This window comes from Anoplolepis gracilipes, chromosome 7 (genome assembly GCF_047496725.1).
Source record: "Anoplolepis gracilipes chromosome 7, ASM4749672v1, whole genome shotgun sequence".
Lineage (NCBI taxonomy): Eukaryota > Metazoa > Arthropoda > Insecta > Hymenoptera > Formicidae > Anoplolepis > Anoplolepis gracilipes.
In genome coordinates, this window is record NC_132976.1 from 9,398,830 (window position 1) to 9,413,783 (window position 14,954).

The 14,954-nt window shown below is 34.2% G+C and overlaps 1 protein-coding gene and 1 long non-coding RNA gene across 4 annotated transcripts in view; both read left to right on the top strand.

The window, feature by feature from the left end:
* The first annotated feature begins 231 nt into the window (after nt 1-231).
* LOC140668261 (uncharacterized) lies at nt 232-2,337 on the top strand. Of its 2 annotated transcripts, none has more exons than XR_012047146.1 (3): nt 232-824; nt 1,654-1,742; nt 1,814-2,337. It is a non-coding gene; the product is annotated as an uncharacterized lncRNA (long non-coding RNA). The 2 variants fall into 2 exon arrangements; XR_012047147.1 differs by having other exon boundaries at nt 1,654-1,724.
* A 2,121-nt stretch (nt 2,338-4,458) lies between these two features.
* The window catches only part of Ir25a (ionotropic receptor 25a), a 39,497-nt gene continuing 29,001 nt past the window's right edge, over nt 4,459-14,954 (top strand). The window contains exons 1-2 of one of the 2 annotated variants that reach the window (XM_072897109.1): nt 4,459-5,253; nt 14,405-14,566. The gene's annotated coding sequence lies outside the window, so the exon portion shown is untranslated. The remainder of the gene's footprint in view (nt 5,254-14,404; nt 14,567-14,954) is intronic. The other variant, XM_072897111.1, reaches the window with a different exon arrangement.

A 14,954-nucleotide genomic window follows, 5' to 3' on the forward strand; every position in this document is an offset into this window, starting at 1 on the left:
ACGTCTGATCTTATAATTTATCGTTTTCCACTTCTCAGTTACAGCCTTCAAGGCTAGTCCGCAAAGTCCGCACATGCATGTATGCACAAAAATCGCCTTTGAGAAGCGATGCAGTCCAATGTTTGGCGAACTTTGACATCAAAAATTGCAAATCACACAAACAACACATTAGCTGATAACGTACCCATTCCTTTTCGACGTTTCGTTGCGACGTCAGCGGGGATTTATATCCGATAACCGATTGATTATTGTACGACAAGGCGATATTTACATATGTGTAACGATTAAAATGTGCCGTGGTTTTTTTTCGTATAAAGTGTCAAGTGACGTCAATTAATGGAGTATTACTAATCATCACAAGAAGTCCAAAGTGATTTTAATCAAGATACGAAAAGATTTATCGCGCTTGAAAGACTCGTAATAGAAATATAGTTTGCTATTCGTCTTGTCTTATCTTTCTTATAGGATTTACAACACGTGTTATTACATCATGCATAACGTGATAGATCATATATATATATTATTATAATACTTGTGTGTGTAAAAATATATATATATATAATAATAGATGTATATTAATGCAATACACGCAGTGATTTATTTAAAGCTTGTTTACTTTTTATACTCTTTCGAGATCGACGATAGGTACTCAGGTGAAACTTTGTTCTTACAAAGTGATTACTTTGACGATACTACATTCTTCCGGCCGCAAACAAATTTCGCTCATTTATGATCCTCGTTTACATGGAAACAGGAGTTTTCTCATGGGAAAATTATTAGACAGTGGTGAAAAATGGAAGATAGAAAACTTAAGTAGTTTCTAGGTAAGAACGTTTTTTTAGATTTTATACATTTTTTTCGATACATTTAAGGCTTATATCTTCCGTATGTAAACTGATAACACGCACTCTTATATAATAAATATAAGTGATATCGTACAAACCATAACAAATTAATATTTATACATATATATATAATAAATTACACAAAATTGTCAAACATATACGAAATAAAAATATTATTCTTCTTTTTGGATAATAATCTTTTATATCTATCTTTTCTTGTAATTCTTGATTATTTTATCAAAAATGTTGATAACATCACAATAGTCTTATAGAGTGTTTCGATAATATCCAACGCGAGACATTATCTAATTAGAAAATCAGTGTTTGTAAAATACACCGCAAAAAAGTATGCAAAATTACACAAATTAATAAGTAACAATTACACTATTAATAATGGAAACGTAAAAATTCATGTTCACAAAATTTACAAAAATTACTTTTTATTCTTCATCGTGTAAATAATTTTTTAATTTGACGAAAAATTACAAGATTAAAAGTATGATTTATAAATTTTATGTCTACAATTTTTTTGTAACGTTATATATGATAATATATTACACAACACATATAATAATTTCATATTAAACATATTATAGCTGCATTTTTACATAAGTATATGTATATTGTACAAATAAAAGAAAAAATTATAAATTTACAATTATACATAACTCATTTAGCTCATTTATGTTGCAGCATATTTCAAATTAAGTAAGAACTCTTAGTCAGACAATTTAACGTTTGCGATACGATATATTTTAATGCATATATTTATACACTATTATATATGAAATAAAATTTATATTTCTAGGAATCTACTTTAACATTTAAATTTACTTGTGCAAACTGCTTACCATATGAGATCATAATTTTATCTACGAGGTATAAATTCACTCTGATGTATGTAAATATACAATATTTAGTGGATGGTCCCAATATTACTCACAGTAATATTTGTAATTTTTTTACAGTGTGGACAGAAAAGTGCGAATTTGTTCTGTACGCGAAGAATAAAAATTGTTTATCAATAAGTCTGGTCATGAAGAGATCTATTAGAAAACTGATTGAGTAAATAATGGAGAAAAAGCTATTCTCTTTTCTGTTTCTATACTTAATTTATAAATAATCTTCTTTAGGATCCCCTTTGTCGCAAGCAGCTTACACACGCTGAATGAAAGCTCACAGATAAAATATACAATAGAAGTACTTCAGCAACGTTGCCCGAGCTCGATAAAATCCCTTCAACCACGTTCTTCTGTAAACATATTATAATTCTTGAATAAATTTGCACGCAAACCTTCGTTAGCTTATATTTATTTATTAACAGACTCACACTAATGGCCAATGGACAGCATTTTGCGAGAATATAGTATATTGTCTGACCCAGCAGCTTTCATCGGTATTATTATATAAGTGTCTCAGAAATATCCGAGAAATACTTTTAATCAGATTTACTTTTTGTACAGTGAATAAATTAAACGATGATTTTAAGGTAAACGAGCCGCAATATTTTTGTCGATTACAGAAAACAGACTTCTCGATATAATACAAATGTATACACATTTTTATTATTAAAAAAAGAAATATATATATATATATATATATATATATATATATATATATATGTGTGTGTGTATACACGGGTGAGAAAAAAAGTATGGAAATTCTGAAAAATTTCGAAAAATATAAGCTTTACAGAAAAATATGTCAGACAAAAGTTGTATGGTTTCGAGAAGGACATAAGATGGTCATTGATTTGACCTTAAATAGTCGCTTGAAAGTCACATGAAAGTCACCTTCAATTTTTTAAATGGAACATATTTTTAATTGCATATTCTTATAAGTTATCTCGAGAGCTTTTCAAAACACTATAATAAAACATCTTTCAATTAAGAATTTCCTGAGATATCTTAAAGTTGGTCATGATTCATATTTTAATATAAAATATGAAATAAATGAAAAAAATGAATAAATCTTTTCTTAGATGGCCGGATCCTTCCTCGATTTTGCCTTAGATTCTTTTTTTGTAAAACTTATATTTTTCGAGATTTTTCAGAGTTTCCATACTTTTCCTCATCCTGTATATATATCGGATGTACATACCAGATATCCTTTATGTAGGCGAATTCTCTGATCAATTTAAAGACGATTTTTCCTCAGCGAAAATGTTGAAAGAGGAGTCATCATTTTTTTGGAAACTTCTAATTTTTACTATTATATATCTCTGCAACTAACTCTTAAATTAAAATTTTATTAAAGTACTTCAATGTAAAATTAACTGAAGAATGTAAATTGTGTTAATCTTTTAAATCCACAAAATTTAGAGTTTAAAAAACTTCTTTTTCAATCGCTCGAAAATGATTGATGCTCAACATTTTCGCTGAAGAAAAATCGTCTCCAATTTGGGCAGAGAATCCGCTTACATAAAGGATATCTAATAATTACGATACACCCCACACATATATATATATATTTATATATATATATATATATATTGTACATACATGCATACAGGGTGAGGCAAAAATATGAAACCCTGAAAAATATCGAATATATGTGTGTGTGTGTGTGTGTGTGTATGTATGTAATGCAAGTAACGTATTATGTACACATGGGAGTTTTCAATGAATTTAGGATAGATTATAAATCATATAACATGGTAATATATTTCGTATGCTAATATGCGGTTATATATAGAGAGCATCCTTCTCATTATACATACATATCAAACGTATTGTATGCGCGGAACTATCTATTCGTTATTGTCGGCGATCTGTCTCGATTGATATTGCAGCATTTGAATACCTTCGATAGTTTACTTAGTCTGTATCGATTTGTCTATATTACACGATATCTGTTAGGTAATGAAGATTGTCAGCTTTACACAAGCCATATATATTGAGACCAAAGACATAAGATATAACGATATAAAGACATAAGATAATTCTATATCCTATTTTAAACTTGGAATATAAATCTCATATATTTTTTTTATGATACTGTATTAAAAAATAATATTTATTTTCTGTTCGTTTTTATCTCTTTGGAAAAATGTCTTATAAAGATACAAATTTCCTGCGAGAAATAGTCTGAATTTTTACATAGCATATTTAATATAGCGATATGAATCACTTTTAAATATAAATACAGTAATCAGAAAGTTCTTGAGGGCACAAAATAGTTCTTGTATCATTTATAATAAAATTAAAAATATTACCGTAGTGCAAATGGTACTACATACAATATAGGCTAATTTGAAACAGGTTTTATTTCAACACAGTATTTTAATTTAAATATTAGCTACACAGGAATATTTAATCTCAATGTTGACTATTAAAAAGTCGCGAAAGAGAGAAGAGCGTCTAATTAAACTTTCATTTATGATAAATCTACTTTAAAGTGACCAGAAGCTTCGTATAAATTAATCTTACTTCTAGCACGATCTTACATCATTTGCATACTTCGCAATAAAGATAATGCATCTTTATTTACGTAGGTACACTCTGTGTCTGCTACACCGAGTAATTAAAGTCCCGATAAGAAAGCTCAATGCAGCTTCATCGTGAAGAACGATATCGCGCGCGTTTCCGAGTAACGTTACCGAATGATATCAACGTTCTGCGATACCGTTGTTTAACAATAAACCGCGGCCGCAACAAAATCGACGAATAAAACGCGAGCCGCTGAAGGAAAGGGAAAAAAAAAAAAACGATCGGACGAGCAGGCGCGAGGTTAACGACATCCGACAAGAAGTTTCTGCATCGGTGGAATGATATCGCGCGACAAAAGAGGAAGAGAAAGAGAAGAAAGGAGATGAAAAAAAGAAAAGAGAAAGAGACAGGTGTCAAGCAGGAGCGGCGCACGCGGCGTATTTTACAAAACGCCACCCCCTTCTTTTATTCCACCCTTTTGCGAGCGCAGCATCCTCTTCGACGTGTGCTGGTCTCTTTAACTATCTCGTTTTTACCCTTTCCGCCGGATCTCCCTTCCTCCCTTCCTCCCACCCACCCCGCGGAGAGCAAGAGAGAGCTTCTCGGAGTGATTCAAGGGAGGCTTGCGCAGAGCGGCCAAGAGCGGCAAAGCGCTCAAACGAGGAGCAGGGATGGCGGCGTCGTCAGTCGTCGCGGGGGAAGCGTGGGAGAGCATCGGGAGCAGAAGGGAGTAGGACCAAGGGAGGCTGCGAACAGCGAGAGAAAGAGGGCACGACGCCGCGCGGCGCGGGGATAACGAAGGGGTGGCGGAAAGACAGAGAGAGGCAGAGAGAGATAGAGAGAGAGAGAGCACGCGCGTCTCTTTTCGACGTCGACGCAACCGGGTTGGCGCAGAATAGCTGCTCAGTGCTCGTCGAACGGCGCCGCGCTGCGACGGGATGATGCCGCCGCGCCCTGCGCCACCGATCGACCGATCTCAGGTACGCGAGAGAGAAAGAAATTATCTACTTCAGCGAGAGCGGAGGCGTCAGCCTCCGAGTAAGAGGCCGTCGCGATGAACCGTGGCTTCTCGCGAGGACTCGCTCTCGTGCGGGGTCTCGTGCGCGGAATCGGAACGGCGATTGCATTGCCATCGGGGTGCACATTGTATTATTTTTACACGAGATTATATATATATATATATATATATATATATATATATATATATATATGTGAAGAGAGAATTTTCTCCTGAGAAGGTTCTTGGTAACGTTGTCGAGGGAGAATTGCGCACGGTGACCGTAATAAACGAGAGCGAGGAACGCGAACATCTTCCATGATGCGTGCTCTACCAAAGTTTCGAGGTGTCTCACGTCCTCTTTCTCCCGGCGGAATTCTCGCTAGGATTTTCGATATTCCTCGTCATCGATCTCGAGGAACTGTTTGCGTCGCGAAATAGAACACGTATCGCATTCTGGGACGCGTATTCCCGCGAGTTTCGCCGCGAACTTTCGCCCGATCTCTTGTTCGTAGTACGAGAGGCTGTTCAGGGTAGGTAGGTAGGTAACGAGGGAAAATGGGTCCTCGTTTCTTCGTAATTTGCTCCATTATTTCCCCGGGGGTTGTTACGATCTCGTCCTCGGCAGTGCGTATCCGCGACTTCATAAATAATATATCTACTTCGTTGCTAGAGAGAGAGAGAGAGAGAGAGAGAGATACAAAGAGAATGATTGCTTCACGTTGCTCTCTCTCTCTCTCTCTTTCTCTCTCTCTCTCTCTCTCTCTCTCTCTCTCCCTAGAGAAATGTCACACGATTGACTTCAATTTCCTTTAAGCTTCAAGCTCTTTGCAATAAGTTCATGGAATCTGCATCTTGAATCGCAATTCGATACAAGAATTCCCGGAATTTCTTTTAGCTTATAGACATCCTTTTCTTTTTGACAAACGTGAGATGATTTACTGTTTGCCGCCGGAAGTTGAATCCCTTTCGGATCATGATTGAATCAAATTTTTCATCGTAAATCTATTCTGTCACATCGCGCGATTGTCAAAGCGGCCGTATGATTCGGTAAATGTTGGGGGAGTACGCGTGTTTCGAGCGTACACTCGAGGGGGTGCGAAAAACATTACGCGCCTCGCGAGAGTTTTTACGCGACGGTTATCGTGCTAAAATGTTCCTCGGCAGAAAAGTGGTTAAAGCGTATCTTCAGCCAGACACTGGTCTATAGTATCGGCCATATGATATTCAAATATTTGTCAATGTTTTCACGTGAGAGAGAAATCGGGAGATGAAGCGTGCTATGTCAAATAAAAAGTAACTTTTAGTACAAGAAAAACTGTCACAAGAGATATTGTGAATTTATTTCTTGCGAAAAAGCTGTTGCAATTTATTCATATTATATAAGCGATTGTTTCAGTTATATTTTGTTATATTTTCTTTTCAACATTTAAACATTTATGTAGTAGTTCTGCTTATTATTGCAACATACGTTATATCGTTTAAACGTTGCATATTTTAATCTTATAAGGGAATATATAGTAATTGCTAAAATACACACATTTTGATTTCTCAAAAAAATTATAGTTTAAATAAATCGGAGAATATTTCAAATATATGAAATTTATAATAAAATGTATCTCTATATTTTTAGTGTAACCGTAATGAATTTGCAAGGTTTAACTTTTGACATTTTTACACAGAATTTTATGATACTGATATTTATATTATTATCGTTATCCATAGTATACACTTTATATACAATTTATCTTTTATCCCTCTAAATTATTGATTACAACAGTTAACTAATTAATCTACGAAGAATAATTGAAAATTTAAATTAGTTTCGACTTGGTTGCATTTGTTCTCGGAAACAAATCCCTCCTTTATCTTAGATGATCTTCTTTATCTCGCTTAAACCTTTCTGTGAAATACTTGTTACTATAAATCATGCAATTTTTTTTCTCCTCGCAAGCAACGTTATTTACGATTGTTTACAAATACTTGCGTAGGCGGTGTACATGTGTACGAACACGCGCGCGCATACGTTCAATTAATTGTCTCTACTCTTGTGCAGGATTTATTTACGCGCGATCGAGATATCCGTCCCTCGATATATGCTGTAATTCGATTGCGGTGGTTTTTTAGGTCCATTACAATGACGAAGCGCGCATCTATGGCGACAGAGATGCCGACGTGCGCTGGCACGTTAGTGAATTTTCGCCGCACAGGAAAGAGGCATAGGTTATTGATTATCGTGAATGGTTTTATAAATAACTGATCGTGTAGGAGCACCCGTCGGAGACGCGTAAATATCGCTCGGCGAGTCGTTTTTTAAAATCGCTCCGATGTCTCGCGGATATCGGGGAATCGTTTTCGATCGAGAAATCGCGCCGATGATTGTATCGCGATCGCAAGATATCTCTGTCATGTTCTTTCTCGAGATTGAAAGGAAAATTACAACCAGTCTTATAAACGGGAAATAAATCTCTGCGAATCTCATCTCATTCAAAGTAGATAACTCAGATTGTGAGGACATTGTTTCTGCGAAATTAAATTTATATAATCTAAAAAAAAAATAATCAGAAATTTCATTTGAAATATCTGTATGTCCGCCAGCTATAAATAACCTATTTATCGACACGCAATGGAATAATTTTGTAAAATATCAAAATCCTTTTAATGAGAGTTTTATTAACGAACAACCATATAATTTAATCTGAATATCTAAATGTATTTTTTTATTCGGCAAAAATATATGCCATAAAGTCCATTAAATTTTCCATTTATTTGTTTATTCGCGTGCCAGAAATTTAATACTTTTGTAGAAGAAAAGTTACAGAAATTGCAGCGTTAAGGAATCAAGATTACATTCTCCTTATCTGAATTAAATGACTAAAACACTGAATTTTTTTATAAGTTTTTATTTTGATTATTTTGCACTTTTTTCGGTATCCATACTTGCGAGAGAACTGGATATCGCGATCGAGTAGATGATGTTCCTTTAAATTACTGAAGGTACGCAATATATAGGACAGCAGTAATAGATTGACCGGAAGCAAGTTTGTTTATCGTATCTCGTGGGGTATCTCTTCTGCGCGGAATAATCTTCTAGTACGTGTATCGGTCAGTATCGTTGATAAATGAAAATTACCGTGCATGATGCGATGATGGATGAACTAATAAGCATGTATTTCTCTCGATATTAACAGCTTTATCTCCTCTACCATGAGCTTTTCTTGTTATTACCTATAAAGTGTATATTCGTTATTCTCATTAATACCAATCGACGCTTCAGTCAAGAGTTTAGTAGAAACTCATACGTAAGAGTTCACAAAATTCACATACGATGTACGAAAGAGATCGATAAATACGTAGCGAGATATTCAACTGAGTGACTTGGTGTAAAAAATAAAATTAGAAAAAGTTGATTTTGTGTAACTCTTGGGCAACTTTAAATTGCATTCACATCGTTTAAGCTTTCATTTTCCATCGCAACATGAAAATGTCAAGGGCTGAATTGCAGTAAAGAAAAAACTTGTGATTTCTTTCTCTATGTGCGGATTTCTATGTACCGTTCTATATTAAAATGAACTTAATTTAAATATTGCTATGTATTAATATACCGAATAGAATTATATCATACTAAATTGAGATGTCTCACGTATTCCATCCCGCACTTTCGAAATGACATTACATATTTTCGTTGTAAATACGATCACTCGATAAATGTCAGCGTGCCATTTTTTTTCAATTTTGCAACGGATATTAATGAAAGAACATTATGATAATAATATTTAATTGAAATTCGTTGGCTGTAAAGAAGCTGAAATGTGACTATCAATTTACTGCGAAAAAACGAATAATTATATTGTAAAATAAATTGCGTAGTTTAATTTTTTTCCTTTGATTTTTAGGAATAAATAATAAATTCATAATAACTTCCATTAACTTCTGACATGAAAAGGAAAATAAACTTTTTATAGCAATATTTTTATCGAGAAATATTACATCTTTAAAACAAATTCTTGACTGAAATGAATCAGAGATGTGAAAGATTGGAGTAAGAAATGCATAACTAAAAATTTCAGCCAGCAAAGTATAGGTATAAGTTTATTCGGTCGATTACACTTTCAATCATTATTATAGGTATATCAAATAACGCTCAAACTTGTGTGCGCAAACAATAATATACGGCTCATTTTCAATAGTCAAGATTTTTAAATTTTCCATAAATATTGAAGTGTGCGTAATATTCAATTTTCAACGTAGTAACATAAATACATCGCATATATTATTCGTCAGTGAAAGACATTCAAAGACATTTAATGTAACGACAGCTCTTTGAAAAAAAAAACTTTCACAGTATCGAATATCCGTCACTTGATTCTTTATATAGGCTATGTGTCAATCGAATCTTTAGCCTGTCCATTGTGATAATGGACCTCGGATTGGTCTTTGACAGGGCACTTTGCGGTGTCTCTTCTTCGATATCAGCGATTGGCGAGGGATCCTAATTGCTCGCTTAATTTGTCGGCACCTTTACGTTCTATCTTTGTCTCTTAAACATGTTAATGGAAAATGTTTCTTCGAAAAAATATGATTTCACGTTACGTTCTCAAGCGTGATTAAATTATATAGAAGAGAATATATGTGTATGTATATAAATAAATAGAGAGAGGGAGAGAGAGGAAGAGGATAATAGAAGTTTCGTTAAATAACATCTATGCGTATCAGCAAAAGTTGCATGTGATTTACCGGAAAATTTACTCGGTGGAAACTATTTGGTCCGTGTTCCAACAACTGTCGGGTATTTTCGCGAAAACATTGCTCTCGAAGGCTGGCATTTACTACCCTTTACCGCTTCGTAATTTTGTTGAAATTTATGCCAAGTTTTAGTCCGCAATCTAATTAATGTAAGCAAAGTCTGTTACACACATACCTTCCCTCCTCTCTCCACACACATACACATATAAACACAATTGGAAATAGAATATCTTCAATTCTTGTATTATAATATATATTTATATGTATTTTCATTGTCTTATTAATGTATATTCAAAATTCATATAAATTAATATATTAGAAGAAGTACCTAATCTCAAACATTTCGATTATACATTTTCATAATTAATACTGTATATAAATTAAATATATATGTATGTATACAATCATGTAGATATATATACATTATAAGTGAATACCTGCATTAGCTGGTCGTTGGAAACTCTTGCGGCATTGAAACGTGTTAAACAGCCAGTTAATCTATAAAGCGTAAGCCGCATCGATAAAGTTAACACGCAATTAACTGAAAGTTATGTAAACCCAAAATGTGGAAACACATTTATAGTTTGTACGTTGTATGGAATTTTCACGGTAACATTAAACGCTGTGTTTGCAACAACTGTATCTTTATAGATATCATCAGCATGTAAAAGGGGGTTGATAGCAGTCGTAGATGCGAATAGCTAAAGATAATAATGCGAAAGAAGTTCGTACAATGCGTTTGCTTGCGGTGCATCTTTTATTACTGTAAACGTGATAAAACTGAGAAAGAAAGAGAACTAAGAAATGTATCGAAACGAGAATTTCTTTTTCTCTTCTTGTTGATTGTTCTCATTTTATGAAGCCACTGGCCTCTTCTCTCTCTCTTTTATGGGACACGTTTCCAGTTCCTATAATAGGAAAATTGCATATTGCAATACGAAAGAATCCCCAGTTATATTATAAAAAATATCGTATTATTATTATTATTATTTCTTTTTTGCTCTTTCCATATGAAAATTTAATTTGCCTCATATAATGTTTTTTCCCTTTTTTTTTGTATTTATTATATTTCTCATCTCAAATTCACTTGTGTCGAAGCTTATATTTTGAACACAATAAGCAGTCCAATTCAGCCAGGATATTTGCATATATATAATTTTAGACCACAGGTCAAAGAATGAAATTTTAAATATTGATATAATCTCGAACATGAAAAAAGTCGAGGCCTAGCGACGAATTATTAAAATAGATCCCGGCTATTTGAAAGAAAAACGCGAAAGAAACTTGGTTATTCTAAGAACGCGTTTCACGATAAATCTTGGCGTAACTGAAGGAGAATATTCAATAAAAATATTAGTATCGCGCGTATAACGTTACCCTCAAAAGCCTCATTTAATATGCGAGTATTTACTACTATAATTGTGGGAAAAGTTAAACCGACAAGATGAAATTTTCGCCCACAACTTCAAGTTTCGTAGAAACTTCCGTTGGCTAAAATGTTGAGAAACAGTGTGTGTGTGTATTGTATATATATACACGAAAAAATATCCGTGGCATCTCTCTCAATTGGACGCTCAATTCGGCTTACATATCTGTTCAGAATTTAAATTTATGAAAACTACGAGGCTTTCAAGCAGCAGCTGCTTATGCCGTTACAATCTTTGTATAGAAAAGATAGCGAAATAAGCTTCCTTAGAGTGAACAGCAATTTCTTTACAAGAGGGATCCATCAGCGAAATCCGGCAAGGGAAGTGCATGCGATAGAGTACGGTTATATGTAAACATGGTACGAAATAATATTTCGTTCTTTTTCTTGTTGCTTACAATTCGTTTCGTAAAATGCGAAATAAATCCGATAACGTTTACATATTACAATGGTCGTACGGTGAACTTCCTAGGAATATACAATATACATATATACGCTCCATTTATATAGATGAACATTTTTCAATTTTTTGAATTGAAATTTTTGTGACAAAATTAAATTATTTCTAAAAGAGAAATACCGTAATTAATATTATAATATTATTACAACGAAAGAAGACGGAGTGAATTTATCAAAATTAAACCTGTCTATTGTAGGTTGTGCATGTCAGATAATGAAGTGATTAAGGCGTAACAGTTATCAGATTACAACTACTCTATCAAACTGGCATGCCGTGTAAAGTGAAACGATTAGAATACCTGGTTTAAAGCCGGAATAGCCGAGAATTGGCTATTTAGAGGTAATAGCAAAGTACTTGACTTGTTCCAAAATGAAATTAACATTAAAATTTGCCCTTTTTAACAATATAATCATTTATTTATTTTTTTCATTTAGTGATAAAGTTGTAGACACCGCATTTTTATGGACAGCCGAAGACGATTGTTTCGTGAAAATGTTGGGTATAATAAATTTCGGGCAGGTCAATCGTCATCGTTCGCGATCTCTTGTGTACATTTACGATGAAATTTGACTGAGAAGTGAATCCCGTAGGAATCGATATACCAGTTCGGTGAATAGTGAATGTGAGGTACTACTGGAATAATAAATAGAAGATGAATTTACGACGGGAACAATGCACATATATACTTTTCAAGAAACACCTTCTCGTGCTCTCGCGTACTTTTTGCAATACATTATATTCTTTTTAGCCATTTATTTTTCTTTCTTATGTTTTTTGATATTTCTTCATTACGATTCTCCTATCTCAACGTTTTCCCTCTTTCGCAAGTTTTTCTATTTCTCTCCCCTTTTTCGTGTCAAGGAATTTTTTAAAATTAAGTATAATACTTTTTACGAAGAATAGGCTGTGTCACGAATTAAATTTAAATCTCACTCAAGGCGTATTCTAGACTTTTATTAAATAATACTTTATGCGATATATTTTATATCTCTCAGCTATACACCACCGTACTTTTTTCAAGGATATTCGACATCTGTTATAAGTGCGTTTCTACTTTGTCGAGTTTTAGGATCAAAATTTCATTTCTCAACAGAAACTTGCTAGTGACAGTGCCATCCCGTGTTGTATGATTTAAATCTCTCTCTCTCTTTGTTTTCTCGATCCTCAGATGCGTAGACGTTTCTTCTCTTTTCAGAAAATCGAACATTTCTCAAAGTTTGTTGCAGGCGAAATACATGTACGTGGAACGTGCTACAACGTCGATTTAACTTCTTAAACGCTTAAGGCAACTATTGTTCATGCATAGAAAAGTGCACAGAGTGTATCCCTACGTTTTTCGCCGAATGCAAGCATTTTCCTCTCTAAATAACATCGCGAATAATGATTACATGCAACGCTATTACTTTAATAAAGAAATAAAAATGTACACATTTCGCTTGATCTTTTTTTTGCATTACTCGCGATTATAGCGCTGTTAGTGTAAAGACTCATTAGTACTGGCAAGATAATAAATTGTGCATGAATCTTGCTTATTATTTCTGAAAACAAAATTTTTATTTATTTGAATATTAGACTTGTTATTATTTTTATATTGTAAAAGCGCCGGTGAATAAATGAATAATGTTTTCCGGCGAGTACGCTGGCGAACTCAACGAATGCGTTTAATTCGAAATTAAAAAACTCAAATATATTTTTGCAACGTGTCCTTTTATACACATTGTTCCCTAAAATAATTTTCCCTGCTTAATTTACAACACTCGAATTCCCGAAAAGCTTCCTTCCTTCCGCCATACACAAGGCTATATACAAGGTTGCGGACGGTTTTATTACTTGCGGGATTCGCACAAAACTTTTTATCACTTTGTGTTACATTGTGAAATTCGCAAAACAGCATCCTTGCGAAACAATCTCTCCCACTGAATGCGATTGGCTTGTATTATTTGTCACATCTGCCTTCACGGTTATTATAAGTTCGCTGTTGTAAAGCATCTCACTTTACAAATGCGAATCTATGTATATATGGTACAGATCTTCTCGCGCACATTCTTCTGAAACTGGGTTAACTCTCGAATTAAATTTACCCTCACCGTGGTAAAACCCACTTCGGCAAGGAAAAAAAGATGAAAGCAAACTTTTCGATGCGGCGCATTTGCCGTGTATTTACGCGTTCCATTTTATTGCATCCATTCAATGCGAGTATTACGATACGAACGTTACTCTATTTTTATTTGTCACATGCACATACACCAGCGGTAATGTAAAAATCAGTGACGCTTGACATAATGGTACATAGAGGACGTCATAAATTAGGATTAAGGTTTATAATTTTATTGGAAATTCAATTTCTCTGATATTATCGGAGATTGTCGGAGGAAGAAGGTTTCCGTTCGTTTTTATCGAAAGCCGATTTTTTTCCCGAATTATATTATAATTTTATATCTCGCGTAACAAAGTTTAGGATAAGTTTTCACAATATAATAATTCGTGTGCTTTTCATTGCAGGCGGTGTAATCCGTGGAAGCCGATGATCGACTTGACCCGTGATCCTTGCTGAAATCAGCTGATCGATCGTCGTAAGCGAGGCAGGGGATCAAAATGTGACGTCCGATGTATCTCTGACGGTTTCGCATGAACGACCGGACGCGTATAGCGCTGGAATCGATAGTAAGTTGCCTTGCCATTGTTGAGAAAAGGTTGCATAACAATCGAAAAGTCATTCGATCGAAAGAACTAACGACGGACAATTCGCAGGCAAAGAATTAAGGCCACGACTTCGCCGTAGAAATTCGATTATTTTAAAGTACTTTGCCGGAACTCTCTCCTCCAATTTTTGGCTTACTTCCAAAGCCTCAATTGCACCTTAATTTGATTTGCAACGAATACAATTGACGGTGATTTTGTTATATCGTGCGTGGCCGTTCCATAGCGTGATTTCGTATAACTAAAAAGGACCGAGTCGATTTTCTCTTCATTACTTCAAAGTTGTTTTTGCACTACTTTATCACCAGATATTTCTACACTTGAATTATGATGACTTTAATTATTCGGAAAA